Source organism: Capricornis sumatraensis, chromosome 22, assembly GCF_032405125.1.
Source record: "Capricornis sumatraensis isolate serow.1 chromosome 22, serow.2, whole genome shotgun sequence".
Classification (NCBI taxonomy): domain Eukaryota; kingdom Metazoa; phylum Chordata; class Mammalia; order Artiodactyla; family Bovidae; genus Capricornis; species Capricornis sumatraensis.
Window position 1 is genome coordinate 20,347,154 of NC_091090.1, and position 13,175 is coordinate 20,360,328.

Consider the following 13,175-nt stretch of genomic DNA (forward strand, 5'->3'; position numbering starts at 1 on the left):
TCGATAATTAGAGGGATCCTGTTACAACCTAAGTTAGAGACTGTCTCTCTTTCGGCTCAGAACTCTCCATGGTTCCCATTTCTCTCCGCGTAAAAGCTGAAGTCCTTCCCATAAAAAGGCCTCTCTGATCTGTCCCCACCTGATGGTCTCCTGTGACCCCATCACCTCCTACTCTCCTCCCTGTTCCACCTGTTCCAGCCACACCTAATGCCTCAAACGCAGGAAGCATGTTTCCTGCCTCAGGGCCTTTGCACCTGCGCTTCCCGCTGCCTGGGATGCCCATCCCCCAGATGCCACCAAGGCTTATTCCTTCACCCCCACCGCTCAAGTGTGTCACCTCCTACCCTATTCAACATTGCTAAACCAGCACCCCCACCTCCAACTCTATGCCCCTTCCCTGTTTTAAGTTTCTCTCTGTCACTTATCACCATCTTAAATATTATGCATTTTTGCTTAGTTATTTCAATTCATCCTCTATCTATCTCTCAGCAGGAATGCAAACTCCCCCCAGGGCAGGCATTTTGTCTGTCTTGTTCACTGCTGTGCCTCAGGCCTCTACAAATGTATACAGGGAATGTTTACTATTTATGAACCAGCACTGGTCATCCACACTGAGCCAGCTGTAGGCCCTGAGCCCATGGCATCTACAGTCCAGAAAGTGAGAAAGGCAAGTCCCTGGGTCATGGTAACCCCACACAGAGAGGGTTACTTCGGGGCACCTTGTCCTCCCTGAGTGCAGCGAGGGCACTTGGTAAACTGAGTCAGTAAGTGGTGGATCAGCACAAGACTGGCAGGTCAGCCGCAGTGACCAGAGGCCGGAGCTGCACCCCAAGGTCCTAAGAATGAGACCCATACATCTGGGGGTGACAAGCGAAAGCAGTACAGGCTGGCATGTTCTGCCGAGTGCCAGACATCAGACTACGTCGGCACTAGAGGAAGGTACTGGAAAATACAGGCTTCCTGGTGGCACTAGTGGTAAAGAACCCACCTGCCAATGCACATGGGTTCAATCCTTGTGTTGGGAAGATTCCCTGGAGAAGGAAATGGCAACCCACTCCGGTATTCTTGCCTGGAAAATTCCTTAGGCAGAGGAGCCTGGCGGGCTGCAGCCCATGGGGCTGCAAAGAGTCGGAGGTGACTGAGCAACTGAGCACACGCTGGCAGATATTCAATGAAAATCACCAGATCGGGGAACTAATAATAATCTGCATCCTATCTGAGCATGCACTGTGTGCTGGGCAGGGTTCCAAACACCTTCACCTCAAACAGCCCCCTCTGGTAGCCTTGGTTATTCTCCTCCTACAGATGAGGAGAGACGGTGGCACAGGGAGGCTGAGCGTGCTGCAGCGGGATCAGAGCCGGGACCCAGTGCCAGTCTGGCTCCCCGGCCCGTCGTGGGCGGGGCTGGGGATTCTGTCTCCTTGTAGAGCTGGGAAGGCGTTTGTCCCAGGTTGCGCGTCTGGTTGGTCCAGGGCCAGGAATGGAGCCCCAGCCACCTGGCCCCAGGCCAGGGCTCCCTCTAACCACCCTGCAGCCTGACCTATAAAGTGGAGCGGCTCTGTCCACCTTGCAGGCTGAGTAGTCAGTGGCCATTACCTCATCTCCCTTCCTCGCTTTTCTGCCCCCTTAGGCTAGGAATTCCTGAAGAGGCTGCTTCAGCCCCGGGGGCCTCTGGCCAGCTCCCAACAGGACAGTCGCCATGGAGGAAGGGGCAGACTCCCCCCTTCTCTCCCCTCCTCCGTCCTGTGCTCCCACAGAGAGGTGGCCTGTCTTTGGCCCTCCTCCCCAACTGCAGCCTTGCAAACCTCACGGGCTCTGACCCCGGCCCTCTCCCCTCACAGCTGCACCCCCTGCCTGCTCACACAAGCAGTGAGCAGGAACAATCTGACTTCAGTTGGCCCCAGTGGGTGGCGAGGCGATGCAGACACTGGGCCTGGCAGTGCCAGCCGGCCCCAGGGGGACTCGGGGAGAACGAGCCCCTTGTTTCTCTGACAAAGGGCTGGGCAAGAATCTGGGCTCGGGCCCCGGCTAAGCCTCTCACTGGCTGTGCCAGCCTCAGTTTGCTCATTTGTAAAATGGACACAGGAATCCCACGTGGGGTCTAGGAGAGCCTTGGGGAGAGGATGCTGAATTGCAAACCGTGAGGTGACTGCGTATCAGAGGGTGTCAGACGCCTTAGCTTGTGCCCTGTCCTCTGACAGAGGCTGGCTCTCCCACTTCCACCCCCATTGCCAAAGCTGTCACCACCACCACCCCCCACAGAGCTACTGCCACTCCCTGAGTCCCAGCCCCATCCTCTGCCCACCCCACCTCCCCGCCTGGGTTGCTCTGGGTGTGGTGTGGCTCAGTGGGATGGGTGTGGAGTTTAGGGTGGGACTTGAGAGGTGAGGGGATCTAAGGGCAGACGGGGTGGTCCCGGAGAGGGCACAGATGGTAGTGGGCTCTCGTTGCCTCAAGGCTCCTCTCCCCACCAAGCCCCAAAGCACACGTGCTCACTCAGCGCCTGAGGGCCACTTAGAGCCTCCCCAGTGCCCAGTCTAGTCAGGAGGGGCTAAGAGGAGGGACACAGGAAATGAAAATGCCCCCAGACCCTCCCCAACATCTGACCTCAGACCTGCCAGGCCTGGAAAGGGTCCACCGTGCATAACTCAGTAACACTGGGAGCCTGCCTCTAAGCTGAGTCTGGGTTCTGGTTTAGTTGTGACCAAAATGGGCTCCTCCGTCCAATGGAGGCAGCCGAAGTGCCTGCTCTGCCCATACTGGCTGGGTGGCGTTGGGAAAGCCACTCAACCTCCCCGTGCCTTGGTTTCTTCCCTGGTGAAAATGGATCAGTAGTGGCACCTGCCTCATGGGATTGTCGTGAGGATTCTAGGAGACACAGTGAGTGTGCCCTTGTGTGTATGAGTTGCTCAGTTGTGTCTGATTCTTCGTGACCCCATGGACTGCAGCCCACCAGGCTCCTCTGTCCATGGGATTCTCCAGGCAAGAGTACCAGAGTGGGCTGCCATTGCCTTCTTCAGGCTAACAGCCCTTAGGCGTTCGATAATGGGTGGATCCTGCCTCCTCTCTGAAGCAGTGCCCTTCTCTGGTCAGAGGCCAGAGCTGGTTTCACACCAGCCTGTGTGGGGGCCTCCCTTGTCAGTCATTTACACCTTAGTATGAACAGCTGGCCAGAACCTTTCCCAAGGAAAGATGTGGACAGAGGGAGGGGAAAGATGGGGAGAAATCAGTGAGGAGAGGCAAGTAGAAAGAGGATCCTAGGACAGGAAGGTCTCAGGTATCAGGAAGAAGATCTCAGAGACACAGCATTGAATGGATAAATCAAACTGCAGGATAAAATGTACAGCCAGAGCCCGCTGAGGCAGGAAATAAATAAATGTGCAGAAAAGACTGGAAGAATCAGGATGCTTCTTGAATACTTACCAATGGTCAAGGCTGTGCTAGGTGCTTTCCAAATATTAACTCATCTGTTCTTCACAACAGCCCGAGCCAGTGACTGCTAGTATTGCCCTCAATTTCCAGGGAGAAACTGAGGTGCAGAAGCGTGAAGTCATTGGCCCAAAGTCACATATCTGGTAAGTAGCAAGATGGTGATTTGAACCAGGCAGCCTGATTCACTGGGCCCCCAACATCTAAACTGTTCACTGTGGTTACCTCTGGGGAAGACAGGTGGGCTGGGAGGGGCAAAGAGGGGTTCTTAGAGTTTCTCATCCCACTTTTGAAGCAGTTAACTCTTAGGGTTATGAAGACGTGCTACTGGTATGATTCTTGTGTGTGTATGTGTGTGTGTGTGTGGTCGCACCATGAGGCATGCAGGATCTCAATTCCCTGACCAGGGGTCAAACTCGCACCCTTAGCTGTGGAAGTACAGATTCCTAACCACTGGACCACCAAGGAAGTCTCTGCTGTAATTCTTTAAAACCAAGGGGAAAGGAAGTAAGGCATTTTCTAGGGGTTTGTGAGGGATCCAGCTGGCTTCCAATCATGTCCAAAGGTGAGATCCCCAGGTCCACCTGGAATCTGGCCCAAGCCCTGCCTTGCTCAGCGCAGTGGTTATTAGGCCAGCTGAGGACCCCAAGTGGAGACACTGAGTGGCCTCCGGAAGCACAGGTCAGGGTCAGAAGCCACGTGCCAGCATCCAGGGCCCAACTCAGGTTCCCCTACAGCCCCAGACACCAGCCTTCGGAGGGGATGTGATCTTCTTGAAGGGCCCCCCAAACAGCCCTCAGCAGAGGCACGTGCGGGGCCTGAACTGCCTTGGGGACTTTTCCTCCTTCCAGGTGATCTTTTAAAAAATATGAGCAGGAAGCAGAAAACACATAGAGCCTCCAGAACCAGCAATTCCATTCCTAAGTGTCTGCCCAGCAGAAAAGCATCCCTGTGGGCACCAGAGGACATGGACTAGAATGTTCACAGCAAGCGCTATAGATAGTGGCCAAAACTGGACACCACTCAAATGTCCATCAACAGGAAGATGGATAAAGAGGTGATATCTCCGTGCCCTGGAATGCTGCTTAGCGATGGGAGTGAACCAACTATTGCTAAACACAACTCAGATGACTCTCACAGACATTTAAGGGTGAACAAAAGAAGCCAAACGGGCGTACAGAGTGATTGTTATGCAGATGGTTCAGAAAGGGGTAACACAAATCTTTTATGTTAGAATTCAGGATCCTGGTAACCCTTGGGGGGAGTGAAGGGGAGGGGACACAGGACAGCTTGGGGTGGGGGCTGGGAGGACTAGGAATGTTCTGTAATGTGAGGCGGATATTGGTGACACGGGAGTATCGAGTTTATGAAAATGCATCCAGCTGCTCAACAATGTGCACACTTTTCTCTAAGTGTGTCATACTTTCATCAAAATTTTACAGAAGAATGAAGGCAGACCTTAAAGAACATAAAAGAAGAGTTGAACAAATTACCCTTCCCCTCCCCCACCCAAGTGTGGCTATGACTTTTAAATGCCTTTGGTACCAGGCAGCTTCAACACCACCGCCCAAGGGTAGCTTGGTATCAAAGCCTTTAAAAATATCAAAGCCTTTAAAAATATCCGCCAGCTCGAGGAAGAAGTCTCAAATACAGAAAAGGCTTTTATGCATAGAGATGTCCATCACATTCTATGGAGAAAAATAAAAAATAATCTCAATGTCCAGCAATAGGATGGTTAAATTATGTTGTGGTCTGGAATTATCTGGGGGTCCCACTGGTTAGCACTCTGCACTTTTACTGCTGAGGACCCAGGTTCCCAGGTTCAATCCCTGGTTGGGGAACTAATATCCCACAAGACACAGGGTCCGAAAAAAAAAAAGGGTTGTGTTCCTCCTCGTAGAATGTTGTGTTTATAATAAGTGACACAGGGATATGTCAAGTGACAAAAAGTAGCATGCAAAGTTATATATAAAATCTGATCATCATTGTGCAAGTGTAAAAAAACCTCTTGGGAGGAAATAAACTAAAATATTACTGACTTCTTTGGATGATGAAATCATGAACAATTTTTTCTTTCTTTCTACCTTTTGGAATGTTGTTCTTTTTCTGTAATGAACATGTTTATCATTTTAATGAGGAAAAATAAACTAATGCTTATGGACCAGGTATGGACCTGTTTATGCACCAGGTATGCTTAAATACATCTTATTTATTAATAATTATCACAATCACTTTATGATATGAGTCCCAGTACTATCCTCCCCACCCCACCCCCCTTTATAGATGAAGAATCTTGTACAGAGAGTTTGTCACTTGCCAAAGGTCGCAGAGCTAATGAGCGGCTAGGCTGGATGCTGGCAGTCTGACTCCACCATCCTAATCCTGGGGCTTAGAGTTTGGCCCTGGTCCCGCACTTGGGGCAAGGTGGTCACGTTTTATTTTAGGGATTCCCACTGAAGAAGCCCCCCTCCAATCAAAGGGTTTCAGCAGCTGATCTCTTTCATCTAGCTCAGGGGCCAGAGGGTCCTGGGACAAGGGAATGGTCTGGAATCCTCAAACACAAGCAGAAAAAATTCTGCCCTTCCTCAAAGGGCAGAGATAATTTCCTGTATTCCTAGGAAAAAACATTATGTCTGGCGGCTGAAACAACAAAGTGTGGATGCTCAGAGGCCAGGGTGCCTGGTTAAGCCATTTATTGCGTTCTACGCCTCTGCGGTCGGAAGAAGTTTTCTTCTGATCCAGTCTGTTACAAACCACCAGCTGTGTGGGAGCTGCCCAGCTGAGATGGAGGGGAAATCAAACCAATCACTAAAGGAAGGCCTCCTGAACAGGTGCTGAGGCTCCCAGAGGCAGGGGGACGGACCCCGCGACCTCCTGGGTAACCTTTCAGCCTTGGGAAGGGAAGAGAGGGGAAGATTCCAGGAATGGGGGTTGTTTTAACTTCTCGGAGCCCCCTCTGGCAGAGGGCCTGGCAAAGGAAGGCCTGATGAACTAGGAAATGGAACAAGAGTGTCCATAGAACCCTCACGCCTTAGGACAAGGCCATTCCTAATTATCAAGGCAGTCATGGGTCCCCAGAGGGTCTGGGGGGCATCACTTGGGTGGCAACCAAAGAGAGCTAAGGGTAGGGAAGTGCATTAAGATCGGACCCCAGGAACCAGCATTCCTGCCCATAAGATGATGTGGGGACTTGGCAGCAGGATGTCTGGGGATGAATTCCAGACGTGGGCCTGACTCTGTCCAAGCCCAGCCTCAGTCTTTCCATCAGCCAAGTGGGACTTACCAGCTGGGGAACCTCTCCCACAGAGCTGCTGTGACCTAAGCTGGGATGCTGTGTGCAGGCCTCTGCAAGCGTGAAAGCCTGGGCACGGTGGGGTGATATCACCACTGGGTCACTGTTCACCACCGCTTCATCCATGCCCACCGGGGGCATCCCTGGGCAAGTCTCCTCTTTCTGTTCTTTAGTTTCTTTTGAGGCAATGGTCCCCTCCATTCCTCCATCCATTTACATATCAGGGCCCCAGGTAGGGGGAGCCCTGCCTAGTGGTCACCTAGCTTCTATCTTTCATTACAGACTGGCCAGAAGAAGCAAGGCTTTGGCCAGTTTTTCCCAGTACCGGACACCCTCTTTGTTTCCTGTCCAGAAGCCTTGGGTTGTAAACGATTTTCTTTCCAAAGCTTATGTATCTTTCTATGATACGTAATTCACTGCAGTGCTATAGGAGAGGCGGGTGGGGAGCAAGTAAGCCTACCTCTCTGGGTTCTAAAGGGATCAAGGGCAGGCAGAGTACTGAGCACAGCGCCTGTGCTGCAGACACTTGGTTGGGTGGGTTATTATCATCTTAGGTGACCCAAGCTCCCTTGGGGGTCATGAAAAGCAACAGTGGGCCCTCTGGCTGCCTCCAACATTGAAGGAAAGCAACTGGGGGAGCTGGCGCCTCCTGGTTGGCCCCAGGCAGGGCAAGGGGAGCAGCGTCAAAGGCGATCCAGACCAGAGAGGCACCCGTCTTGTCCCCGAGGGATCAGCTGGTCCCTGGCAGGAGGCCGGCCCCAGGAGGACTGTCACTGCGCTTTGAAGGATGGGGGCCGCGGGTGGGCAGGGGGACACGTGGCTGAAAGAAGCAGGGAGAGGAGAAACCAGAACAGTCCTGGGAGGTGTCTGCCCTTGTGATATGCATAGACTCAGGTGGGCCACGTGCACAAACGCGTCTGCCGTCTGTCTGTCTCATACCCAGACACACAGTGCGGAACCCCTCACCCTGCCTCTCGGCGCGGAGCTGCCCCTCTCCTGGGTTGGAGCAGGGTGAGGGGGCTGAAACCCCCGTCTCCCCCTTCTCCCCTGCAGCCCACGCCAGCCACCCCACCCCCTTGACCAGCCTGCCTGTGGCTCACACGGTTTTATTCTCCGGTTGTTTCCTGGTCACCGCCAGTCTACCCCGCTACAAGGAAGCTCCCAGAGAAATCGGCTTTCTTCCTCAGAACCTCCGCCCCATCCCAGCCGGCAGACTTCCCAGAACGAGACTCAGGGCCCTGGGAGGCTGCTCGTCCAACCACCCGTCACGTGCTCAGTTCAGCAAACAGCCCGAGTCTCCTCCGTGGACCAGGCAGAGTGCTGAGCATATGACCGAGATCAGACCTCACCCGTCCCCACAGACACTTCACAGGACAAACAGAGCTTCTGCAGATGAGAAAACCAAGACTCGCAGAGGGGTTCCGGACCCTGGGCAAGGTCACACTACAAAGACGCGGTGAAGCGGGGAGACCAGCCCAGCTCTCTCCTGCAGGTGTGTGGCCACCACCAGCTCTAGTATCAGAAGGAAACCAGGGGTGCAGAGGGAAGAACCCTGGAAATGGATTATTGTCCCCATAAACTCCCAGCCCTGCCTCACCCCTCATCCTTTGCTGTCCTCAGTGAACCCTACGGAGGGTCCCAAGGCCTGCACACCCCTCAGCCCTCCCAGAGGTCTCAGGACACAGGCCAGGCCCGGCCCACCTGCAGGCTCTCTGCTGCTACACAGCCAAGATGGATCCAGGCCCAGGGCTCAAGAGACCGACCATACATCAGGATCTCACTGAGGCAGTTAATGTGGGCCATGCAAGGGCCTCAGGGGGAAATCATATCAAACAGGCTGGACAGAAATGCGATTGCATGGCCTGGAGTCCCGACACTGGACAGCAGAGGAGGGGCTGGGAGGGAAGGGCAGCCCACAGGTGGCATCCCAGACAGGAACGGGGCCTGAAGAGCAGGGGTGTCAAGGCTGGGTCTCCAAGGGGTTCAAGCCCTGTGTGACGCACCCCCTGCCACCCCCAGCCCACCCAATCCCCTCCCCGTGCTAAGTTCTGTGGGTGGTAGGTCAGCCTGTAAGGTCATCAATGCCTCCCAGGGAAGCTGAGGCCCAAGACTCCACCTGGTTGGTCACTGCATGCCATCATGGATTTGGGGCCCAAGAGTTTGGAGCCTCTGGAATGAGTCTGTTCCCAGAGGGCCAAGTAGGATTGAAAAGCTGTGTTTAGCTGTCCCATCGCCCAGCTGTGTGAGCCCCCTTGGGGTCCCTCTCCCAGTTGGACCCCTGGTTGGTCATGTGAGGGGGCAGGGGGTCTGGTGGTGGGCCCCCTTCCCACTCTGTCTGGGCAGGTGCAGGGCTCAGGTCACATGGATGGTCCGGGGCTGGATGCCCGCCGAGCCGCCCTGCAGGCGGGGGACAGGGAGAGCCGTCTCAGGCGCTCTCTCGGGAACTCTGTCTCTAGAGCTGCACAGCCTTGGGGGACCCAGTCTTCACTTGTCTGTCTCCTTAGGAGACCGCAACCGCTCCCCAGCCCCAGTGCCGGCCTTTTGGGCAGGGCAGGCCTGCTGACCCCGGTGTGAGAGGACACAGCCCGTGGCAGCGAGGAGCACACAGCCGGCACACAGAGCGGCCTCTGGCTCCAGACCCGGGGCCTCGCTCCAGACCCGGGGCCTCGCTCCAGACCCAGCCTTCTCTGCCCCAGGGGCGCCTAGCTCCTGCCCCTGCCCTTGGGGGCTTCCTCTGCTTCCTCCCTGCTGCAGCCACCTCTCCGGTCTCCAGCCTCCCTGCCCACCATCCACTGCAATGAATTCCTACTGTTTGGCCTCCTTTTTCAGAATTTAATCTGCCTCTGAGGATGATGAAGACAACCTCTTTAAAACTGAAGCATCCAGGCTTTGCCTAATACAAGAAGACTTTGGAAGAGAGGAGGGACAAAGGAAGGAAGAAAGACACCTATGAGCCCTGACAACTGCATTAAATTCGCAGAAGGTGGCCCACGGCATCTGGGAACAAACCACCAGGCATTCATTACTATTTGCCCTGATTCCTTTGCATAGTTCTAAGCTGATACATGGTACTGATGTCATCCTCAGACTATACACCACTGAGGATGCAGTAATATACTCCCCATTTCACAGAGGGAGCAACTGAGGCAAAGAGGCTGACAGCTTGCCCAAGGTTGCATGACAGAAGGCAGTGGAGCTGGGGCGCCTGGTCTGCACAACCAACCTCTGCCTGCAGAGTCTCATGAGTGTCTGGAGACTGGCTGCATGCTGGGCGCCCAGGCTGGGATTCAGCCTGGAAAGGGCCTGAGGAGCCAGGGAGGGAGTCATAAGGCTCTGGGCTAGGCAGGTGGGGCTGGACGCTGCTCCCTGCAGTCCAACCCCTCTGCCATCCCCTCAGCTGCATCTCTGCCTTCTGAGTCCGCTCCCTGGAAGATGACTGGGTTCAGTAAAATGCTCATATGCTGTGGACCCGACAGACCAGAGCTCGTCTGGCTTCATGACACTCTTCCGCTGTGTGACCCAGAACAGGTACTTAACCTCTTGGAGCCTCAGTTTCCCCATCTGTAAAATAGGATGGCAGTCATTCCATCTCTCTCAGAGGAGGTGAGGAGAATCAAAGGAGCTGGAGTGTGTGAGGTGCCCAGTACCTAGGGGGTGGCCCATGAAGGTCAGTTCCCTGGCAGGGTGAGCTGTGTCCATCTGTCTGACTTCACCACTGAAAGCAGGACCCACAGACATCACATCCCAGAGAGCTGGTTAGAAATGCAGATTTTCAGGCCCCAGCCCAGACCTACGGAGTCACTCTACGTTAGCGCTTTAACATGGCATCCTAGGAGATTGGCGGGCACATTAAAGTCACTTCACTTGCAGCTTGTTGGGGCTTGATCACTTGCTGGTTTCAAGTGTGACAGGTGGGAGAGGGAGCCTCGAGGTGGAAAGAGATGCTTAAAAGGACAGGCACAGGCCTTCGGAGCCCCACAGTGAACCTGAGCAAACTGCCCAAACTCTCAGGCCCCAGGGTCAAGGTGGAGCTGGGAATGAGGGCTCCAGGCTGGCTGGACTCCCGATTACCTGGTGCCGGGCCTCTGGCCGGGGCAGGAGGGAAACAGCCTGCAGGGACCAAAGGGAAGCCGATAAGGTTCCCTGTGGTGGGAAAGCAACCCAGACAGGCCTACTCACACACACACAGCATCTCCTACACAAACCACTGTACGCGCGTGCACGTGTACACACACACACACACCCACACACACACCCACACACCCACACACTGCCCCAGGACTTGGCTGCCCAGAGAACAGCCCCAGCAGGGAGCGGACAACGCTGAGGACAGTCTGTGCCGGTGAGCGGTGCGTGAGGCGTGCGGGCTGCTGGGGCTCCTATAGCCAGCCTGGATGACCACTCTACACACCCCCACTGCTCGCCCCTCCCCTTCACCTGCCAGAGCCCAAACCCAGCCGAGCACCGAGAGACCCAAAATCGGCTCCCCTGAGCTTCAAAGGGACCCACATTCTAACTGGTCCCCTCGCATCATGCCCGCTGATGGGCCCCCACTCCAGGTTGCTGGATGGCAGATAGCAGGATGGAGCACTGACCTCAGGGTTTCCCCGGGAGGTGGCAACACCCAGTGGACGGAGCCCACGGTGGACTCCTACGCATACACGAGCAACAGCAAAGCCCACCCTCTCCCTGGCCACACAGCTTCAGGAGCAGCAGGGACCTCCGCCCCTGGACCCACGGGTGGGTAGCAACACTCTCACAAACACCTTTAACTTCAGCTCAGAAACACACACCCACTGACCTCTTTCACCTCCGCGGACTGGATGGCCAGGGGCCCCCAGGTTCATAGGACTCCAAACAATCATAAATTGTGGGCCCTCAAGCGGGCCTGGGATGCCCGAGAGAGAACCATTGACTAGGGGGTCACCGGGGTTGCTGCAAGGTGCACGATGTCATGGCCTCTGGAAAGGCCCTTGGCCCCCAAATACCCCCACTCCGCATCCAGAAATCCTTCCCAAACCTCCAGGAGTCACTGCCAGGAGAGGCTCCCACCTGAAGCCTGGTCAGCTCACAGCCCCGGTGAGAGGCCGCCGACAGCTGGCCTGAGTGGCAGAGGAGGGGCAGAGGGAGGGTGCGTGCCAGACCAGCAGCGCCAGCTCCCACCGGGAGGGGGCACCCCCTGACACCCCAGAAGGCCGGTTCCAGAGAAGACAGCACTTCTGAGCTAGGGAGAAGGAGGGGTCCCTCAAAGGGAGGGGCTTTAAGCAACCCCACCTCCACACACGCCAGGGGACACGGGGTCCTGCCCCAGCAGTCTCTACAGGGAAGGCAAAGAGCTGGCGACCAGGAACCCAGGAATGGGGCGGGGGGTGGGGTGGGGTGCCCTGAGTGATGAGCGCTGGGGGACAGGAGGGGGAATTAACCAGGTTCCAAAATAGCACTGCTGGTTCTGCCTCGCTTCACCCTGTGCAATGTCTGGCAGCTTCTGCTTTCGGTCTGACTCATGCCTGGTGGGGGCAGGACAGGGCGGCTGGAGCAGGCAGGGGCCGCCGGATGACCACAGGCTGTTCTCCCCTCGCTACCGCCCCCCACCCGGTGGCTGGGCCTTCTCCCTCGCCCCGCCCCAGCTTGAGCTGCGCTTCTGGGAACTGGGAACATTCAATCGGGCCACAAAATCCAGGGGTCCCCTGCCCGGGTCCTCGCCCAGCCAGCCTGCACTCGGCCTAGGGCTTCCTGAACAGCAGCTGCCCCAGACCCAGAGCACGGCGTAGCTTCTCTGCTGCCCGGCCCAGGTGCCCGGCTGGCAACTCTAACCCATCCGTCTGGAAGCCAGAGGAGAACTCTCTCCCCAACACTTGAAATGACCCTGTACCACAGCGTTACCCCCTCCCAGCCAAGAGAGCAGAGGGAGGCAGCTGCCTTCACCTGTCCCACCCTCGCCCGCCACCAGAGATCTCACGCTCAAAGCGCACACAGCAGGCCCCCACCCCATTTTCTGTCCTGAAATGTCACAAGGAACACTTGCCCTTTGCCAGGCAGAGGGAGGAACCCAGTGCCCTGGCTTTTGAGCTCGTTGGGTCGGGGCGGAGCCTTGCTCACTCTGCGCTCCCCATCCACCCCTCCCCCCACCTGTGCCCCCGACCCCCCGCCCCGCATCCCCCACGGGGGTGAGACTTGATCAAAGATGCTTAAGCTCCCACCTGAGACAAACTGAAAGTCACGTCCTAAGTCCCCCGTGCTAATCTCTTCCACGTCCTCCCAGCCCTCACACTGACACACGCCCGCCCCGAATAAGCACAGCCACCTTTCTATCCAAGCGGGGCAGGTACAACTTCAAGGCCCAGTTCACTCTGCCAAAGCCGGCCCTGCCCTCCTCGGGGTGGGAAATAGATGCCACCGGTAAGTAGGAGGAGAATGTCAGAGGGCATGGGGCTGGCCCGCCCAGGCCAACATG

The 13,175-nt window shown here is 55.9% G+C and overlaps 1 protein-coding gene across 1 annotated transcript in view; it reads right to left on the reverse strand.

Annotated features, from left to right (window-relative positions):
• The window catches only part of TFEB (transcription factor EB), a 46,987-nt gene that overhangs the window by 7,545 nt on the left and 26,267 nt on the right, over window positions 1–13,175 (reverse strand). The gene's annotated exons all lie outside the window — the stretch shown is intronic.